The 20,487-nt window shown below is 43.9% G+C and overlaps 1 long non-coding RNA gene across 5 annotated transcripts in view; it reads right to left on the minus strand.

Annotated features, from left to right (window-relative positions):
• Window positions 1-20,487, minus strand: part of LOC142070661 (uncharacterized) — a 183,044-nt gene that overhangs the window by 153,422 nt on the left and 9,135 nt on the right. Inside the window, exon 2 of one of the 5 annotated variants that reach the window (XR_012666608.1) lies at window positions 13,136-13,308. The exons of 3 other annotated variants lie outside the window; for them this stretch is intronic. This is a non-coding gene — a long non-coding RNA (uncharacterized LOC142070661). Of the gene's footprint in view, window positions 1-13,135; window positions 13,346-20,487 lie in introns of all 5 variants that reach the window. One more of the 5 variants, XR_012666606.1, reaches the window with a different exon arrangement.

A 20,487-nucleotide genomic window follows, 5' to 3' on the forward strand; every position in this document is an offset into this window, starting at 1 on the left:
ATTCTCAGAACCTCTGAAAAGAGTCCACTTTAATTTGGGTACCTAAATATGGTTATAGGTGCCCATATTTGAAAATTGAGGGTGGTATTTTCAAAGTTACCTATCTACTGTATTTAGATGGCCAGTTCGCATTCATTCTAAAAGGGGACTGGGCATCCAAACCCATAAACAGCTTTGAAAATCGCAGCATTTGAGCCAGAGGGGCAGATTTACCAAGTTTTCTAGGCATCAAAATGTAACCCTTCTGCCCGTCAGAGTTGGCAGCAACAAGGGCCAGGTTCAGTATCTAGGGGTTCCATTCCAATACACAACTGGCTCAAGCCCCGACCCAGTGACCTGGGACAACTATATACCACCCCCGCTGGGCGCCTCCAAGAGGCAATACTTCTCCTCTCGCAAGCACAGAGTCTGAGTGTAGCAAAAGCCTTTTAATAACAGAGAGGAACAATGTGGCATTATGTTGGGGAAACTCCACCAACAGGCTTCATAACACAACCTATGAGCAAAAAACCCACCACAAGCAAATTGGGGCATGTCCTTTCCCTTTGGTTCTTGAGTCCAGCAACCAAAAATCACCCAAAGTCCCAAAAGTCCAACAACCCAAAAGTCTCTGTCCCTGGTCAGTGCAGCCCCAGAGTTCGAAAGTTTATCTGCAGAGCTTTACCTCCCAACCTGGGTGGAGATGGGGGGGGCGCATTAAGGGGGCACCTTATGTGGTCCAAAGCCAATCACCCCACCTCTCCTCTCCGCTCCGCTCCATTAGCTCTCCCGCGAACTGCTCTGCTCTGCCAGCCGTCCCGTGAACTGCTCCGCAATATATCTTCAGACTCCCCCACTACTTAACACAACACTCAGTGATTTCAGCTCTTAGTAAGTTTAGCTCTTTTACAATTTCACTTGTAGTAGGGGAGTCTCAGTGTTAGTGCACCATTAGCCCAAAGTGAATTCAGCTCAGCAGCCTATAACTAAACTTTTAACAGAATCAAAATTAGCTCTGATATTCTACAGTGGAGAGAGGAGAAAGTACAATTAGCACACAAGACCCTTACCAGGAGGCCCATACCACCAGATATTAATACCTCTCCCCAGCCTTTCTCTATTCATTGGGTTTTGGAACCCATGACCCTTGCCTAGCGAGCGCTACTTAGTTGATGGTGAGTCCCTCCATCATAACAAAAGGCCAAGTACAGTTTCACTGTCCTTGATTCACACAATCAGGATAATAACAGTTTATTCCTGCCCCAATAACAGAGAAACTGGGGCTCCTACAGCAGCCAAAGTGACCATCGAGGCGGGGTGGGTGTGCCTATGCAAATGAGATCAGCCCCTGAAGTTCTTTTCCACAACCCACCATGACTCGCCACCAGATGTCAGGGTAGAGCTCATCCTGACTCTGCTTACGTAAAGATGCAACTAGGTGGCCTAGTGGGATTCACAAAAGCACCTGAGTGAGTTAGGCACCTGGCTTCCATGGAAACTCAATTGCCTACTTGGCATCTTTTTAAATCCCACTAAGTGTCTAAATACCTTTGTAAATCAGTCCCTAAGTAACATGCTCATAATAATACCTAGCACTTTTCATTAGTAGATCTCAAAGCGCTTTATCAAGACGTTCAGTATCATCCTTGTTTTGCAGCTGGAGAAACTGAGGCACAGAGCAGTGACATGACATGCCCAAAGTCACTCAGAAGGCCAGTGGCTGAGTTAGGAACAGAACCCAGTCCAGTGCTCTATCACTAAACAGCACTGTACTACCTGTTCCCTATTTTAACCACTAAACCACACACCAGTTCACTGCATGCATGCATGGTGATGGGTAAACTGTAATTGGACTGGTATCACTATAGTTACGCTTTCATAAACATTCCCAAAATGATCGGCTGATCATAACTCTATTATAGTCTATTAACGTATCATTTCAGGAGATTGCTAGGATGTTTATTGCCTAGTTAAAGCTTTGTAGGTTTTCTTACCCAAGAGCACAGAAAGGGGCTTATCTGTTCAGCTATTCTGAATTCTGAGGTAATTTGCCCTTCTCATTGCTATGTATCAAGAAAAGAGGCAAATACAGAAACTGTCATTTATTCCACTAATGGAATTAAAAATGAATGCGGTCCAGAGTAGTAATCAATGCCTTCTTCATTGTGATGGATTATGACTTAGCTAAACAATGTGACCTTTAATTGTCTGCAAATGTAATTTCCCAAGGTCTCCCATGTACTGTATGGTTAATGTCTCTCTCTGAGCTTCCTTGGACAGATACAGTTCTCTGTTTTAAGCCAAAATAATAATTTAATGTGAATGTAGTGCTGGCAAAAAGGTGCCATGTTGACATTCCTGGGTACTCAAATACTTCGTTTGTTCAACAAACTAAAGCATAAGCAATGGAAAGGAAGGCTACCCCATCGCTCCCCTCTCAATCTGCCTCAACCTTGACCTGGGAATATTGTCTTTGGGACTGGAGACTTGGAGATACTTCAGCCTCCATGATCTAGTCAATTTCTGGGCCGTCTGATAAGGGTTTATCTTAAGTACTTCACACATTTACAAAGCTTAAGGCCAGAGGGACCATTCAGATCATCTTGTCTGACCTCCTGTATATCACCGACCCTTAAATTTCACACTGTTACTCCTGTATTGAGCCCAATAACTTGTGTTTCTATCTTCTAGAAAGTCAGCCAGTTTTGATCTGAAGGCATCAAGAGATGGAGAATCCACTACTTCCCTTGGCAGTTTGTCCCAATGGTTAATCACTCTCACTGTTAAAAACTTGTGCTTAATTTCTAATGTGAATTTGTTGGTTAAAGAACACTTTAGTACCTGCTACTTTTCCCCTTGAAGGTACTTACACTGTAAGCAACTCACCGCCCAGTCTTCATTCTGATACATTAAATGGATAGAGCTCATTAAGTCCCTCAGTGCAAAATATTTTCTCCGGCCCCCCAATAATCTGGGGGGATTTTTTTCTTCGCCCGCTCTAATTTTTCAACATCCTTTTTAAAATATGGCCACCAGAACTGTATAATGCTGTCTGTAGCGGTCAAATCACCTCCTACTTCTACTCATCTGTTTATATAGCCAAAGATCACATTAGTCCTTTTTTGCCACATAGCATCACAGACTGGGAGTTCGAGTTCAGTTGCTTGTCCATTATGACACCTAAAATCCTCTTCAGAGTCACTGCTTTCCATACAGTCCCCTATTCTGCATTCCTTCCCAATGTCATAGTCTCTGAGCACGTCACAATATTAAATGTATTTATCCTGACAACATTTCTATAAGGGAGGGAAGTGCTATCATCCCTACTTTGCAGATGAAGAACTGAGGTACAGAGAAGCTAAGTGACTGTCCCGAGGTCAAACAGAAAGTGTGTGGCAAAGCAGGGAATTTAATCCAAGTTTTCCCAAGTCCTAAGCAAGTGTCCTAATCACTCACTGGACCATCCTTCTCTAACTGTACTGAAATGGCTTTTTGTTTCATTTTGTTTTGTGAGGCAGACAGCCAGTCAAATTATGGGGAACTTGTATCTTAATTTTACAAAGAATTGCAGAGAAAGTTTTAGGAGCTACCTCCCTTCAGAGCAGATTCATATTTGAAAGTGTGTTAAAACACAGTCCAAATATGGGTCATCTACTTAGCAGAATTCACCATGCTCAGGCACTATGTCACAAGACCGTAGTCCCCTGCCTGTGTTATAATTTGGTTTGACCTAACCAGTATGGACGGTACCAGGTAGCGTGCTAACATGGGCCCAGAGATGGATAACAGTGCTGTATAAATCGGCTCCAAGGCTCCTCACTGATCATTTTCAAACATGGTTTGGCCAGCCATGGACATTGATTTATACAGTTTGGAGATATTGGTTGAACATGATTCATCAGGAGTTATGTATATATCTCTCTAGTCTCCCCACTGCCCGCCATCACCAAAGCATCCGAGCACTTGTCTGAGTGCATTTTAACCCCTTTCAGGCACAGCTTCCTTCTGAATGTAGACAAGGAGCTGTAAGATGGAGAGTTGGACATGCCGTATCCTCCATTGTCAGTGATGGGGTTATGCTGGGACTTAAAAGAAAACAGGGGGAAAAAAAACAGAAATGGAAATGGAAAAGAAGACCTGGAAAAGCAGGGGAGCAAAGGAATTGCATGTCTCACAAGAGGCTTCACATCATCTTTTCTCTCTCTCTTTTTTCCAGAAGTCCACATGTTCAGTTGAAAGCTTCCAAGCCTTTCCACTACTGTTGCATACATGGCACATTGTAAGCCAGTTTGCCTGCCTTGTTCACCCCTCCTGTCTCTAACTAAACAATAACAAGGACAACAACCGCATGAAATTTACCACCCACACACTATTCACCTCAGAGAGGTGCTAATTTCAGAGCGCAGTGGGGGGTTATTTACAGGCTAACATTATCAAGCACTCTAGAAAACAAACACTCATCTGAAGTGGACACCTTTGTTTTGTTTTGTTTTTTAAAGCATTTCCTTACCCCATTCTCCGCCTCCTTCCCTCCCACTGTCAAGGATGGATACTTTGCAAGGCCCAACAAGTCTCCATAGCAAGACACTCTGCTCACCTGACTTGCTGGAAAACGATTGACATTTTTCCCCATTTCCAAATGATCATCACTTTTAAAGTTGGAATGAGTTTGGGAGGATCTATGCAGTGTTGTTGTAGCGAAATTGGTGCCAGGGTATTAGAGAAACAAGGTGGGTGAGGTAATATCTTTTATTGGACCTACTTCTGTTGATGAGAGAGACAAGTATTCAAGCTTACACAGAGTTCTTCTTCAGGTCTGGGAAAGGTACATGGAGGCTATGTCTACACTGCAATTAAAAACCCAGGCCAGCTGACTCAGGCTCGTGGGTCTCAGGCTAAGGGGCTGTTTAACTGCGGTGTAGACATTCAGGCTTAGGCTGGAGCCCAGGTTGTAGGACCCTGCGAGCTGGGAGGGTTCCAGACTTCAGGTGGCAGCCTGAGTCCAAACATCTATAGCCCAATTAAACGGCCTTTTAGCCCGAGCCCCATGAGTCTGAGTCAGCTGGCACTAATTGCATCACAGAGCATCACAGCTAAATACAAGGTGGAACAGATTGTTTAGCATAAGGAGTTAACATGTATTTCAAGGGACCATTCAAGGTGAAGTGGCTTGTTAACATCCATCCAGTCACAGGGGGGAAAGGAGAAAAGGGGCATAAAAGCTGGGGGGGAGGAGGAGGAGGGGAGTTTAGTGGGTTATAGATTGTTGTACTAAGCCATAAATCCAGTGTCTCTGTTCAGTCCATGATTTTTAGTGTCTAACAAAGTTGTGAATTTAAGTTCCTATCTTTTGAAAGTGTTGTGCAGGTTTCCTTTGAGGGCGAGGACTGAGAGGTCAGATACAGAGTGATCCTTTGCAAACAGTGTTCACCCACAGGTGACATGGTGGTTTTGTTTTTTGTCTTTCTGTGTGAATTCATTCAAGAGAGAAGTGATTGTCTTGTTCATCCACATAGTTGTTATTGGGTCATTTAGTGCACTAGATGAGGTACACCATGTTGTGATAGGCACATGTAGGACCCATACATCTTGACAGGTGTGTTGTGGGGGGTATTGATCATAGTCGCCGTGGAAATATGTCTGCAGGTTTTACATCTGTTGTTCTGGCAGGGTCTGGTGATGCTTTGAGTTGGTGTGTCCTGGTCTGTGGGGAGCTTGCTTCTGATGATGAGCTTGGCAAGGCTGGAGGAGTTGGTTGAAGGCCAGAAGAGGGGGCTTAGGAAAAATTTCTTTCAGGATATGATCCCCATCAAATATGGGTTGTAATTGTTTAATGGTGCCCCTTATGGGTTCCGGTGTGGGGTGACAGGTGACAACAAGCTGTGTGCAGTCAGAGGGTTATTTCCATATTGAAGCAGGTTCTCTCAAGGTATTTGGGTGGCCCATTCCATGATGCAATCTACTTCTTTGATGGAGTGTCCTTGTTTGGTGAAGGCAGTTTTAAGACTTTTTTTCTCAGAGCGTATTCTGTGGTATCTGTGTGCCTGGCTGTAGATAACAGATGCCTTGAGATTGTTAGGGTGATTAGTGGATCTGTGAAAGTAAGTGTGGTGATCCATGGGATTCTTGTAGATAGTTGTCTATAGGGTTCCACTGTTCAAGCTGATTGTAATGTCACTAAAAGTCCCAGACTGAACAGAGACATGGTTTATTACAACAATCTATAACCCACTAAACTCCACCCCCCAGATTCTCCCGCTCTTTTCCCCCATGACAGAAGAGATGTTAACTGGCTACTACATCTTGAATGACTCCTTGAAGTATGTGTTAACTACTTATACTAAACAACCTGTTCCACCTTATATTTAGCTGTGACACTCTGAGTACCTTTCCCAAACTTCAAGAGGAGCTTTCAAGCTTACAAAGCTCATCTCTCTCACCAACAGAAGTTGATGCAGTAAAAGATATTACCTCATCCACTTTGGGAGGATCTGTCAGTAAAAATCAATACCTCTCCCCATCTAGGCATGGCCAATGACAAGTGACCTTGGAAGTCCTTGCAGCTGGCTGATCGATATGGCCAATTGGCATGAATCTGATTAGCCAAAGGGAAGTGGTTCCATTAAATATCTCTGCCCCCTTAGGAGTTTACTTTTATTACTTGTATAATAGTAGCAACTAGAGACCCCAACATGCTATGCACTAGACAGCCACCACCACAGAATGAGACAGCCCTGACTCCAAAGAGAATACAAACAAAATAGATAAGACAAAGGTGTGGGGGAAAGGAAATATTATTTTCCCATATTTTACAGATGGGGGAACTGAGACAGAGAGAGATTAAGGGCATGTCTACACTGCCCCGCAGTTGAGACTACAGGAGCAGGAATAGCAGTGTGCACCAAATGGCTGCAATGTAACTCCCCCAGGTGGGCTAGTGAACAGAGGGCTGCAAACAGAGGCATTTGAGAAGGAGAGCCCCTGCTGAAAAAGAAGCAAGCACTCAGGCTTGGTGTGAGTGGGCGAGCTTGTTTGTCTGTTTGGCTTTTATTTTGGCTTGCTTAAAGTTTATAGTGTGGTCTATTAGGGACTGTGTGTTTGGGGACTGTGTGGGAGTGGGGGACAGAGGCTCCTAGCTGCTAGCTGAGTGGGGACTAGCAATGCTCTAGCCTCCTGTTCTTTGATCCTTGTGCACCCTGTGTGTTAACGAGGGGGCAGGGCTGACCTAGGAGCAAAGGGCTTAAAAGCCAGATACTAAGTGACCAAGGCGAACTAGCGAACAGAGGGCAGCAAACAGGGCAGTTTGTAGGTGGGAGAAAGAATAAAATCAGCATGGATCAGAGAGGACACCTCGCTAATGCCAGCACTGCTCCTAGCCCCTCCATTTGCACTTGTGTCTGACAGAGACCCTGACCATGGATGCCTCTAACCCGGTCCTGGTGTGGATTTGCAAAGACTGTGACCTGCATTTCCTTGTCAGAGAAACCAGCCTGGGGAGACTATCCATTGTGAGAGGTGTCCACTGGTAGAATCACTCAGGAAGCAGGCAGAAGAGCTACAGGAGGAGGTGGCTAGGCTGAGGAGCATCCACGAGGAAGTCCTTCAACATATGCATATGGAGAGACCTCTAGGGTTGAGGAAGCAACCCAGCTGAGACGACAACATAGCACCACCATGGGAGAAGGAAACAGCACCTTCACAGGGAGGAAACTGGCTTCTGGTTACTTCTGGCAGCAGGCACTGTTCCACCCCTGTTCCCAACCCACCATCCATAGGGATAAAAAAAGTATGCTGCCATGGCAATGAGGGATGAGGAATCCTCCCCGCAAAAAAATAAGGTAGAGGAGGAGAAGCCAGGTACCCCTAAGAAGGAGGATCATGGTCACCACTCCCAAGAGGAAGTGAAGGGTGGTGGTTGTCAGCAACTCCCTTCTAAGGGGGATGGAGACACCCATCTGCAGGCCTGACCTGACATCCCGGGCTCAGGTGTGCAGCCTGCCAGGGGCCTATAACAGATACATTCTAGAAGCATTGCTGAGGATCCTCCAGCCTGCTGACTAGTATCCCATAGTGCTCATGCATGTGCAGATCAGAAGTGACTACAGGTCATGGGGAGCAAGGGCGAAGGATTGGGGGTGGAGGTGTTTTTCTCATCGATCTTTCGGGTAAAGGGTGGGTGCCCAGGCAGATACAGACACATGCTGGAGGTGAATGCATGGCTGCATGGATGGGCTTTGGCTTCCTCAACCATGGGATGCAATTCCGAGAAGAAAGACTGCTGAGCAGAGATGGGGTTCACTTATCAAGGAAAGTGAAGAGTATCTTTGAATACAGACTGGCAAGCCTAGTGAGGTGGGCTTTAAACTAGGTTTGATGTGGGCAGGAGACAAAAGCCCACAGGAAAACCCAGAACATGGAGAGCTGGTTGAAGGGTTGGAATCTGGGGGAACATGGGCAATCACAGTAGGGACCAAGTAGAGACAAGAGGGAATATAGAGGGGAAATCTAATGAACATCTTAGATGTCTGTACACTAATGCAAGAAGTGCATGGCATGAACAGGAAGCATTAGAAATACTAGTGAATAACAACAATTACAACATAATTGGCATCATAGAAACTTGGTGGGATAATTCATATGACTGGAATATTGGTATAGAAGGGTACAACTGGTTCAGGGGTAACAGTCAGGGGGAAAAGGGAGGAGGTGTTGCCTTGTGTATCAACAATGTATACACTTGCACTTAGCCTATGATGGAAGTGGGAGGCAGACCTGTTGAAAGTCTCTGGTAAACATAAAAGGGGTAAAAAACAAGGGAGATGTCATGAGAGGGGGTTACTATAGACCAGGGATTGGCAACTTTTGGCACGCGGCCCATCAGGGCAATCCACTGGTGGACCAGGAAGGTTTGTTTACCTGGAGCATCCACAGGGTTTGGCCAATCGCAGCTCTCACTGGCCACGGTTTGCTGTTCCAGGCCAATGGGGGCTGCGGGAAGCAGCACGGGCCGAGGGATGTGCAGGCCGCCGCTCCCCGCAGCCCCCATTGGCCTGGAACGGCGAACCGTGGCCAGTGAGAGCTGCGATCGGCCGAACCTGCGGACGCTGCAGGTAAACAAACCAGCCCGGCCCACCAGGGGCTTTCCCTGACGGGCCGCATGCCAAAGGTTGCCAATCCCTGCCATAGACCATCTAACCAGCCAGATGAGGTGGATGAGGCCTTTTTTTAAACAACTAATACAATCATCCAAAGCACAGGACTTGGTGATAATGGGAGACTTCAACTACCCAGACATCTGTTGGGAAAATAGTACAGCAGGGCACAGATTATCCAACAAGTTCTTGGAATGCATTGGAGACAATTTTTTATTTCAGAACGTGAAGAAAGCAACTAGGGGGAGGCTGTTCTAGATTTGATTCTTACAAAGAGGGAGGAACTGGTTGAGAATTTGAAGGTAGATAGCAGCTTGAGTGAAAGTGATCATGAAATGATAGAGTTCATGATTTTAAGCAGTGGTATTAGGGAAAACAGCACAATAAAGACAATGCACTTCAGGAAGGCAGACTTTAACAAACTTAGAGAATTGATAGATAAGTTCCCCTGGGAAGGAAGTCTAGGGGGAAAAAGAGTTCAGGAGAGCTGAGAGGTTTTTTAAAGAGACATTATTAAGGGCACAAGAGCAAATTATCCTAACTCGTAGGAAAAATAGGAAGTCTGGCAAGAGACCACTCTGGCTTACCCAGGAAATCTTCAATGACCTGAACCTCAGAGAAGAGTCACACAAAGAATGGAAACTATATCAAATTACAAAGGATGAATATAAAAAAAAAAAAAAAACCAACCACCACAAACACACAGGGACAAAATTAGAAAGGCCACGGCACAAAATAAGATTAAATTAGCTAGGGACATAAAGGGTAACAAGAAAATATTTTACAAATACATTAGAACCAAGAGGAAGATCAAGGACAGGGTAGGCCCATTACTCAATGACGGGGGGAAGACAATAAAAGAAAACACAGCAATGGACAAAGAGTTAAATGCCTTTTTTGTTTCAGTTTTCACCAAAAAAGTTAGCAGTGATGGGGGGAATCTCTACACAGCAACTAGACACCCGAGGTTGGCCCCTGCCAGCCCACTGGGGCTCATGGGTCTCGGGCTGCGGGGCTGTTTCATTGCTGTGTAGACTTCCAGGCTCAAGCTGGAGCCCAGGCTCTAGGACCTTGTGCGGTGGGAGAGTCCCAGAGCTTGGGCTGCAGCCTGAGCCCGAAGACTACACAGCAATGAAACAGCCCCTCAACCTGAGCCCCAGCCAGCTGGCACAGGCCAGCCGTGAGTTTTTCTTTGCTGTGTAGACATACCCTGGATGACTAACATAGTGAACATCAGTGTAAATGGGGCACGATCTGAAGCTAAAATAGAAAAAGAACAAGTTAAGGGATTACTTAGACAAGTTAGATGTCTTCAAGTCAGCAGGGCCTGATGATACACATCCTAGAATACTAAAAGAACTGGCTGCAGAGATCTCTGAGCCATTAGCAATTATCTTTGAGAACTTGTGGAGGATGGAAGAGATCCCAGAGCACTGGGAAAGGGCAAATATAGTACTCCTCTATAAAAAGGGGAATAAGAACAATCCAGGGAATTATAGACCAGTCCAGGGGTGAAAGTAAAATGGAGCTCTTACCGCTACAGGGCCAGCTCTGCCCCCCTCCAGAAGGGGTGGGGCCTCAGACGAAACGGGTAAGGCTGGGGTCAGTGTCCCCCAGCCAGCCCATCTGCGCTGCCTGGCCCGCTCCACCTGAGGCTCCAACGGCGATTTAAAGAGCCTGGGGCTCCGGCCACTGCTGATGTGGTAACGGCAGTGACGGCCAGAGCCACAGGCCCTTTTAAATCACAGCCCCAGGGTGGCTACTTCTTTTGCCCCACCCCCGCGACAGTGGCTGGAGGGGGGCAAAAGGGGCAATGACATTAAAGCGCTGCAGCAGTGTCCTTAAAAGCGCTGCCGCGGCAGCCCTTTAAAGCCAGCGGTACGGGCCGGTACTGGCGGCTACTATTTACCGGTACACCATACCGGCCTGTACCGCCTTCCTTTCACCCTTGGACCAGTCAGTTCATTTGCCCCATAATCTTTCCAGGTTCTGAAGGTAAACAATCAATTTGTAAGCACCTAGAAGAAAATAAGATGAAAAATAACAGTCAACGTGGATTTTTCAAGAATAAATCATATCAAACAAATCTAATATCCTTCTCTGACAGAGAAACAAGCCTTGTTGATAGGGGGAAGTGGTTGATGTGCTGTATCTTGATTTTAGTAAGGTTTCTGATACAATTTCACACGACCTCATAAACAAACTAGAGAAATGTAGCCTAGCTGAACCTCCTCTAAGGTGGAGGCATAACCGGTTAGAAAAGCATACTGAAAGAATGGTTATCAATGATTCACAGTCAATCTAGGAGAGCAAATTGAGTGGGGTCCCCCGGGGATTTGTCCTGGATCCAGTTCTATTCAATATCTTCATAAAGGATTTGGATAATGGCATAGAGAGTGCATTTATAATGTCTGTGGATAATACCAAGCTGAGAGGGTTTGCCAGCACTTTGGAAGACAGGGCTAGAATTCAAAATGATCCTGACAAACTGGAGAAATGATCTGCAACAAATAGAATGAAATTCAATAAGGACACATGCAAAGTATGACACTTAGGAAGGAATAACAAATTGCACAAATACAAAATGGGAAATGACTGCCTAGGAAGGAGTACTGCAGAAAAGGATCTGGGGGTTCTAGTGAATCATAAACTAAATATGAGTTAACAATGTCATACTCTTTCAAAAAATCTGAACAACATTCTGGGATGTATTAGCAGGAGTGTTGTAAGCAAAACATGAGAAGTAATTCTTCTACTATACTCAGTATTGATAAGGCCTCAACTGGAGTATCATGAGGAGATAGTCCAGAAGAAAGTAACAAAAATGGTTAAAGTTCTAAAAAGCATGACCTACGAGGAAGGATTGATTAGTCTGGAGAAGAGAAGACTGAGAGGAGACATAACAGTCCTCAACTATATAAAAGGTTGTTATAAAGAGGAGGGTAATCAATTGTTCTCCTTAGCCACTGAGGACAGAATAAGAAGCAATGGAATTAAATCGCAGCAAGGGAGACTAAGGTTATACATTAGGAAAAACTTCCTAACTGTAAGAGTAGTTAAGCACTGGAACAAATTACCCAAAGAGGTTGTGAAATCTCCATCACAGGAGGTTTTTAACAACAGGTTAAACAAACACCTGACAGAGATAATACTTAGTCCTGCCTCAATTAAAAGGACTGGACTAGATGACCTGTTGAGACCTTCCAGTCCTACACTTCTATGATCCTGTGATTCTATGGATGCTGTGGGCATGAACTAAAAGGTTCCTAGTTCACTTTAGCATATTCCTTTTCAAACAGGACTACGTTAATGCGAAGTAGAAACCTTTTAGTTCATACCTGCAGAGTCCATATGGGAGAGTGACAGTGCAGCACGGCTATTCACACTCTGATTGAAACAGAAGTGTAGCCACAGCAATGGGAGTGACAGGAAGTACTAGCTGACGTGAGTATGTACTGATAGTCTCTAAGGGGATTAACTTGGGGGCAGCTCTCCCCTCACACCGCCACCACCACACATCTATTTTTAGCATGCTAGCTCAATCGGAACTGACATGGGTATGTCTCCTTGAGGTGGAATTTACACCTTCCAGCTTGAGTGTAGACAAATGTTAAGTGACTTTTTCACAGTTACTCAAGAAGTCAATTAGAGAGCCAGCAATTGGATCCAGAACTCCTGAGTCCCGATCCAGTAAAACAATCCTTCTCACCCACTTGAAATGCACTCATTCCTGTTTACAGCATGCACTAGTGAATATTTAGGCACCCGAAACAATTCAGTCATGAGAACAAGTTGATGTGTGCTTGGAAGAAACAACCAATCGAGAAGTCAATGATCAAATTGAATGACATTGAATGACGATCTATCTGACATATCCTTTGAAAGCAGTGTTACGGGATGGGGAGGGAACAAACAGCTCATAAACTAAGGCATAAAATAATTATTCTAGTAAGGGAAGGGGAAGTGTATCCTCCAACTCTTGGAAAATTGCAAATGAACCTTACCTGGTAGATACGTCTAAAACATATCTCTGCCAGGAGCACCCATTTCTCAGTTACACAAGTAGATCTCCATTGCCTTGCTGGAGTTATTCCTAATTTACATAGGTGTAAGCCAAACGATAATCAAGCTAAATGTTTTCAGTGGTGCTGGTTGAAAATGTTCTGGTGCTGGTTTTCTGTTGGAAAATGCAGATTTGACAACTTTGAAATGTTCTGCAGGAAGATATCAAAATTTTTGAAACAATTAATTTTGATACGGTAGAACCATGTTGTTAAAGTCAAAATGTTTCACTTAGATTTTATCATTTTGACTTTTGCTACATTGTATTGTATTATATTATAGTTGAAATATTTTGACTTTAATATATTCTGAATGATAACATTACATGAAAGTAGAGTGGATACAGTTAAGACAATATGTCATTTAAATTTTTCTCTGAACAAAATTTCAGAATTTGAAAATTTTCTCTTCCTCATTTAGAACAATAAATAAATAAAAATATTGGAATTTCCCTCGGAAGGGGAATTCTAGGTTCTGACCAGTTGTAGGTTTCAGCAAACAGACTGGTACTACCACAAGAAAACACAGCAAACAGTCTAACGTTGCATTTAATGGGATGTTATCTAGATACAATAATTAATAACAACATTCTTAAACTCCTAAAGCCACCATTTAGTCCTTCTTCCAGTCCCTCCTCGAAACTCACCTCTGCTGTACAGTCTATGAAAAACCGCCATCTGATAATGGTTAGGCAGGTGGTGAGTCGTGAGTGCTGATACAGATCAGCTAAAAATTGTTCACACAGCTACTCTGTGCTAAAAAAGCCTAAGACATTGAGATCCATTGAGTTAGGCACCTAACTCCATTAGGTGCTTTTGTGATTCCCATTAGGGATCTATCTGCATCTTTAGGTGCCTAAATATCTTTGTAAATCTGGTCTATACTTAAGTACCTTGCTCACGTGATGCCTAAAAGGACACCCTGGAGTTGCTGATATATTCATGGATGTGGTATATAATCACAAAATATATTTTCCTGGGAAGTTTTTCAAACTGTCTTGCACATATGTTTGCTTTATAAAATGTCATGCTGAGAGAAGAACTTCTCTTTTAGATGAAGAGGGAAAGAGTTGTCCCATGGGTTGTGTTTTCAGAACACAGATAACATTTTCAAGAGTCTTAAGTCACTTTTTGAAAATGAGACTTGGGCATTTCTGAAAATTGTATCTATGATCCTCAGGTGATGTAAAACCATTGGCCCTTGGTGTTTTATGTTTTCTCCATGTATGTGTACAAAACAGTATTTAAAAAAAAAAACCCACACATCATATTAAATTGATAAGGCAGAAAGACTCACTCTTTAGGAAACAACAAAGATGACCTTCATGTGTATCCAGTCTGGGCAAAGATTTGGATGCCTTCTGAAATCAAGGTTTCAGATGCAACCCTGCAACTGAAACAGTGCCAAGAGAAGGGATGCAGGGGGGCGCTTAAGATTTTCAAGCAAGGAAATCTACTTTTTAATGTTCAATCCCTGCACAGTCCATGAACAATGGGCTGATTTTCTGCTCTGGCAACTGAATCATGCTGTAATGTAAATAATATGCTATCATACAGCCCTCCCCTTGACAAAAGTTAAAAAAAAAAAAAACCTAGCACGTAGCTGGCTACACTCATACTATTCCTCATTAAGTACATCGGGATGGGACAGCATTAGACACTTGTGAAAAAGTCTGCCAAGAGAAAGTTTTCGTTTTCATCAATTTATTTTTAGTAGAGCAGCTGGGAAATCCAATGACTGGCTGAGTGGAGGGTTGGAGCACAGAGCGGAAAAAATGGGATTTGAAATACATTTCAGGATCTCTTTACCCAAGAGTGAAAATTCTAGCAGGGAACTATCCTGACCTAACTGGCCAGGAACAGCCCCTTTCCCTACCTTCCTCAAACCTCCCTGCAAACACTTACTATGGATGGAAGGCCCAGGTTCATTCTAATTACTGGTGCTAAGCACCTCCTGATGACCATCCTCAGCCTTCATTGATTTCAGTGAGGGTATTCAGCTGCTCTCAGGTGGTGCCCGGTATTTTGCCTTCCTCTGTAGCATGAGGCACGGGTCACTTGCTGGAGAATTCTCTGCTCCTTGAAGTCTTTAAACTACGATTTGAGGACTTCAATAGCACAGATATAGGTGTGAGGGTTTTTGTTTTTTTTTGTAGGAGTGGTGGGTGAAATTCTGTGGCCTGCATTGTGCAGGAGGTCAGACTAGATGATCATAATGGTCCCTTCTGACCTAAATATCTATGAATCTGGCCAGATCAGGCCCACTTTGAAGTAAGGTGTGGTATTAATATATGTATATTATTCTTAGAAGCCGATTGCCAAAGTACCTGAATGCTCTACAATAATTATTAAAAGAACAGATTGCCAAAATTCATTCAAAAAGTCTTGCCCTTAATGGAATCTCAGCTGGCTAACAATGTTCAATCATCCAGAACAAAAAAAATGTAACCAAAACAAAATGATGTTTGGCCAGAAGCTTGGCTGAGTGCCTCAAGTTCGCCACATTTGGGTTTGGATGGGAAGCAGTTTCCCAAGGTGAGAGGCTGAAGACAGAGGACTCCAACAGCCAAGATGCCGCAGCAGAGCTCAGCTGTCAAGATGGCGTCAGGAAGGAGACATTGTCTTGAAGACTTGGCTCTAGGGCGGGTTGAACAATTATACATTTTGAAACTTTTTGACAAAACTAATTGGACAAATGTTTCAGCTAATTTTTCACAGAAAACTCACCCTGTTTTGCAACTTGGACTGACAGGGGTCCCAGGCCACATAATGCATTAGAGGTTATCATTAGCATCTTCAGTTGCACCAAGGACCAAATAAGTTGTCAGTGTAGTATGGGGTTGAACCACACATGTAACATGCTCACATCAAACCAACTGCCTCGGAAAGAGAGCTCTCGTGTTCTGAGCCTTCCAGGTGCTTTTCAAGGGACAGTATATCAGTAACCCTATCCTGGAAGCAACAAAGGCTTGAGTAACTGAGGGGAGGTCTATGCAGAGAGGGAAGTTCTCAGCCTCCTGGCTAAACCACAGAAATGTAGCTACCAACATCTTTAGATATCACAGTGGTAGGCACTTCACAATTATTACAGACTTATTACAGACTAGAAAGATAGTGCCATCTCATCTATGAGCCTAGGGTTGATCTCTCCAGCTAAACTGAGGTAAAGGGTGTTACCCTGCATCCAGACTAGGAGACAGGTCACGGTTAGCCAAAGCATGCTTGCTACTCTTGACCACTTTTCCTAGTCTTGACAAACCTCAGGGATGAGTTTAAGTTACAACACGACCAGCTGGCATGATTGTAAAGGTGTTAAACTGTGCATACACTGGGGCTTTGATTTGACTAAGATTTTTCAAACGTGTATCGTTAGAACATATTAACTGCCATATTCTAACTAGTAATGCCACTGAGCTCTTATATAGTGCTTTTCATCAGTAGATCTCAAAGCACTGTGAGACGGTACCATTACTCCCCTTTTACAGATAGACAAACTGAGGCACTGACAAGGAAAGTGACTCATAGCAGCTCACTCAGAAGCAGGGGCATAGAACCCACAGTGTGCAAGGCTGAGGGCAGAGCCTCTGTTCACTAAACCATTCTTCTTCCTAACTAAGTCTCCTTCTAAAAGTCTAACATGTTGCCTATAACACCCACTAAGCTGGCTGAAGCCTGGAGGGGAATCAGCACTACACAGCATCAGGATACAAAGACAAAACTATTACAACTAATGTAGTCTTGGAGGACTCCTAAGGGCTCCCAAAATTAACAGTAGAGTTAGACCACTGTAGATTCAACTGTTGTTTTGCTCTTTGACACACTGATACTTCTGTGGTTGCAGACCCACCGTGCCCTGCTAAACCCCCATTTGCAAGCATTAAGGGAAAGTTTACCATATTCTTCCTTGGCCTCTCATGATCATTCAGAGAGACATTAACTCCTGTGCTGAGAGGGACACAAAGCCTACAGACCATGTAAGCCCAATGTGGTGGCCAGGTCTCGTCTACGCACAAAATTTGTGTGAATTTAACTAAATCAGTTTAGAAAATGATGTCGTTGAATCAGTGCTGCCACTGATTCCTTACTGACTGAAGCTAAATTGAGTTGGTTTCTGTTAAACGTTTTGAAAGAAACAAAAACTTTTTTGTCTTAAATTTTCACAAAAAATACTGCTTACTTGTCTATGAAAAACAACCCCCTTCCCAAAATTTCACTTTTTGGTAACAATGTGCAGCCTTTCACCCCCAAAAATGGAAAATTTTCATTCAGAAAAAGTCTTCTTTTTTTTTGTACAAAAAAACAAAAATATTTTCATGGAAATTTTTCCAACCAGCCCTAATCAATATAAAGTTGCCCTGAAAGTGATTTAAGAATGCTCACACAAGGGAACAGCACTAATTGGATACATTTCTGCTTAATTAAATGGGTATAACTACTGTGTGTAGACAAGACTTTAGCCACTGTGCTAACCATCTGGGCAGCAGTGAACTGCAGCCATAGTGATTCCATGTGTAATGTCTCCAGGAAGTGAGAAATTCACAGTAAGGGCTATTCGCTGTGGGCCTAATTCTGATCTCAACAGCTAGTTCTTTGACTCCTTTGATATCAGTAGCATCATAGCACTTAGAAGCCCCAGTCAGAGACCAGGCCTCCGTTGTGTTAGGTGCTGCACAAACACAGAACAAAAAGACAGCCCCTTACCCAAAGAGCTTACAGTCTAAGTATAAGACAAGAGACAATAGATGGAGACAGACAGATGGGGGAGTCTGAGGACACGGTGAGACAGTATTGGTCAGCATGGTAGGCAATAGTCTCAGCACACCAGCAGCCAAGTTGTTGTTGTGTTTTTTGTAGGTCTCATGGTTGGCCCAGAGGAGGCATTTTAATTCTATCCCTCTAGTTTGAGGGGCCCAATACTTGGGGGGGAAACCCTGGGGGCTTCAATTTTTCATGTTCTTTTCTGGTTCAACTTCTATTGTGATTATTAAATATGGTGTATTTGTGAAGTGTTTGGGCCCCAGTTCTACAAAGACTTGGGCAAATGCTTAATTTCAGGCACCAGAATAGCAGTAGGATGACTTCAGTGGGACTATTCGTGTGTATAAAGTCAAGCAGGTGCCTAAGTCTTTGCAGGACCCGAGCCTTACAATTCGCACAGTTCTATGCGAGACACAAAACGAACAGTTACACACTCTCACTTGTAGGCACTTATGCAAACTACACATGTGAGCCTACTGAGATTACCATTCGTATACCATTCACAGAGCATTTTCTGACCTCTCCAACAAGGGCTTGATCTAGTGCTCACCAAAGTCAATCAAGCGTCTTTCCATTGACTCCAGTGGACTTTATATCAGGCCATAACTAAGCCAATAGAAGCCTGCGTCATTGTTATTTTTAATTATGACTATATGTTAAAAGATGACATTGTTTTTGCTACAATACATGATGCAAAATTCAGAGACACCCTGCCTCAAAGAACTTACAGCCGCCAATGGAGCTGTGTTGCCAGCAAGCTAGACCAAGGGCAGAGATAGTGTGAAGGCAAAGAGAAAATTCATAAGACCATAACATAAAAATGGCCTTACTGGGTCAGACCAACGGTCTATCTAGCCCAGTTCCCTGTATTACAACAGGGGCCGGTGCCAGATGCTTCAGAGGGAATGAACAGAACAGGGCAATTATGAGCGATCCATCCCTGGCTGTCCAGTTCCAGCTTCTGGCAGTCAGAGGTTTAGGGATACCCAGAGCATGGCGTTGTGTCCCTGGCCATCGTGGCTAATAGACATTGATGGACCTAACCTCCATAAACTTATCTAACTCTTTTTTAAACCTACATATATTTTTGGCTTCCACAACATCCCCTAGCAACAGGTGCATTGTGTGAACAAATACTTCCTTATGTTAGTTTCAAACTGCTGCCTATTAATTTCATTGGGTGACCCCTGGTTCTTGTGGTATGTGAGGGAGTAAACAACACCTCCCTATTCACTTTCTTCACACCAGTCATGATTTTATAGACCTCTCTCATATCCCCCCTTAGTCATCTCTTTTTTAAGTTGTCCCAGTCTTCTTAATCTCTCTTCATATAGAAGTTGTTCCATACCCTTAATTTTTTTATTTTTTGCTCTTCTCCCAGACTGTATTTTTTTTCTCAGGGAGTAGATAATCTGACCCATCTTTGGAGACTATCAGCCTGATCCAACATTCAGCTCAGAAGTCAATGGGAGACTTTCAATAGACATTGAAACAGGCCTTTCACATTCATTTGGCTTCAGCTGCTACCACCAATCTTGCAGCAATAGGAGTCTCTAGTAGGGCTGGCCAGAAAGCAAGAATTCTGTTTTGTGAAAAACGTTCAGGTTTCGACATTTGTTTCCATTCCACATTGGAAGAAAATCAAAATATTTTGACATGTTTTGCAGGGAGGAAAAAAAAGGATAGATAGACAAACCCTTCAGAGGCAGATCAAGTCTCCTGGGGCCCTGGGCCAGATCAAGTGTGGGGGCCCTGGCACTGGAACTGTGGCCCCGCCCCACCCCTTCTGCCTGTGGCCCCACCCCCTTTCCGCCCCTTCAGTCTGCAGCCAGGCCCACGGCCCCACCTTGTTCCGCCCCTCCCTCCCCTTGCTGGCTTCTTTCCACCCCTCCCCCCTTTTCTCCCCCTGCTGCAGCCCTGAGACCGGAGAAGCTCTGTGCCTCCTCCAGGCCTGGGGCTATGATTTTTCTGTGATTTTTCTGGGTGATTTTTCTGGGGGTTCCAAATTGGCCGGGGCCCATGCCGTAATCCACCACTGCATATACAAACTTTGTAATAACCAAAAACTCAATCCTTAGGGCACCTGCCTCTAATAGGGGGGCCCAGGTGAATGTCCCAACCACTGGGCTCCTCTGTCTCCCCAGAAAGTCCATCCCAGAGCTGAGAATTGTTTTTGTCAAAACCAATATATTGCTACAAACATTTTTAGTTTTGACAAATTGGCCTTTTCCAGCGAAAAAATGTTTTGTCATAAAATTCCCAACCAGCTCTACTCTCTCGCTACTTGAGCTAAGCATTTTTCTAAGGGAGTAGAAAGATATATAAAGATCTTTAGAAATATATTTTCCCCTAGGAAAAAATCAGAATTGCTTCCACATGTAAGGAAAGTGGTTTGTGGTTTGTGATAAAGAGGATCTGTCAAATGAATGGCCAGCTGGTGATTCATGTCCACTCTGCATGTATTGTTTAAAGTGCTAGTTTAAAGCTGTAGCTGGACTTTTTTATTGTGTTGCAAAGTTAAGAACCTATTATAAAAT

The sequence above is a fragment of the Caretta caretta genome, chromosome 1 (assembly GCF_965140235.1).
Source record: "Caretta caretta isolate rCarCar2 chromosome 1, rCarCar1.hap1, whole genome shotgun sequence".
Lineage (NCBI taxonomy): Eukaryota > Metazoa > Chordata > Testudines > Cheloniidae > Caretta > Caretta caretta.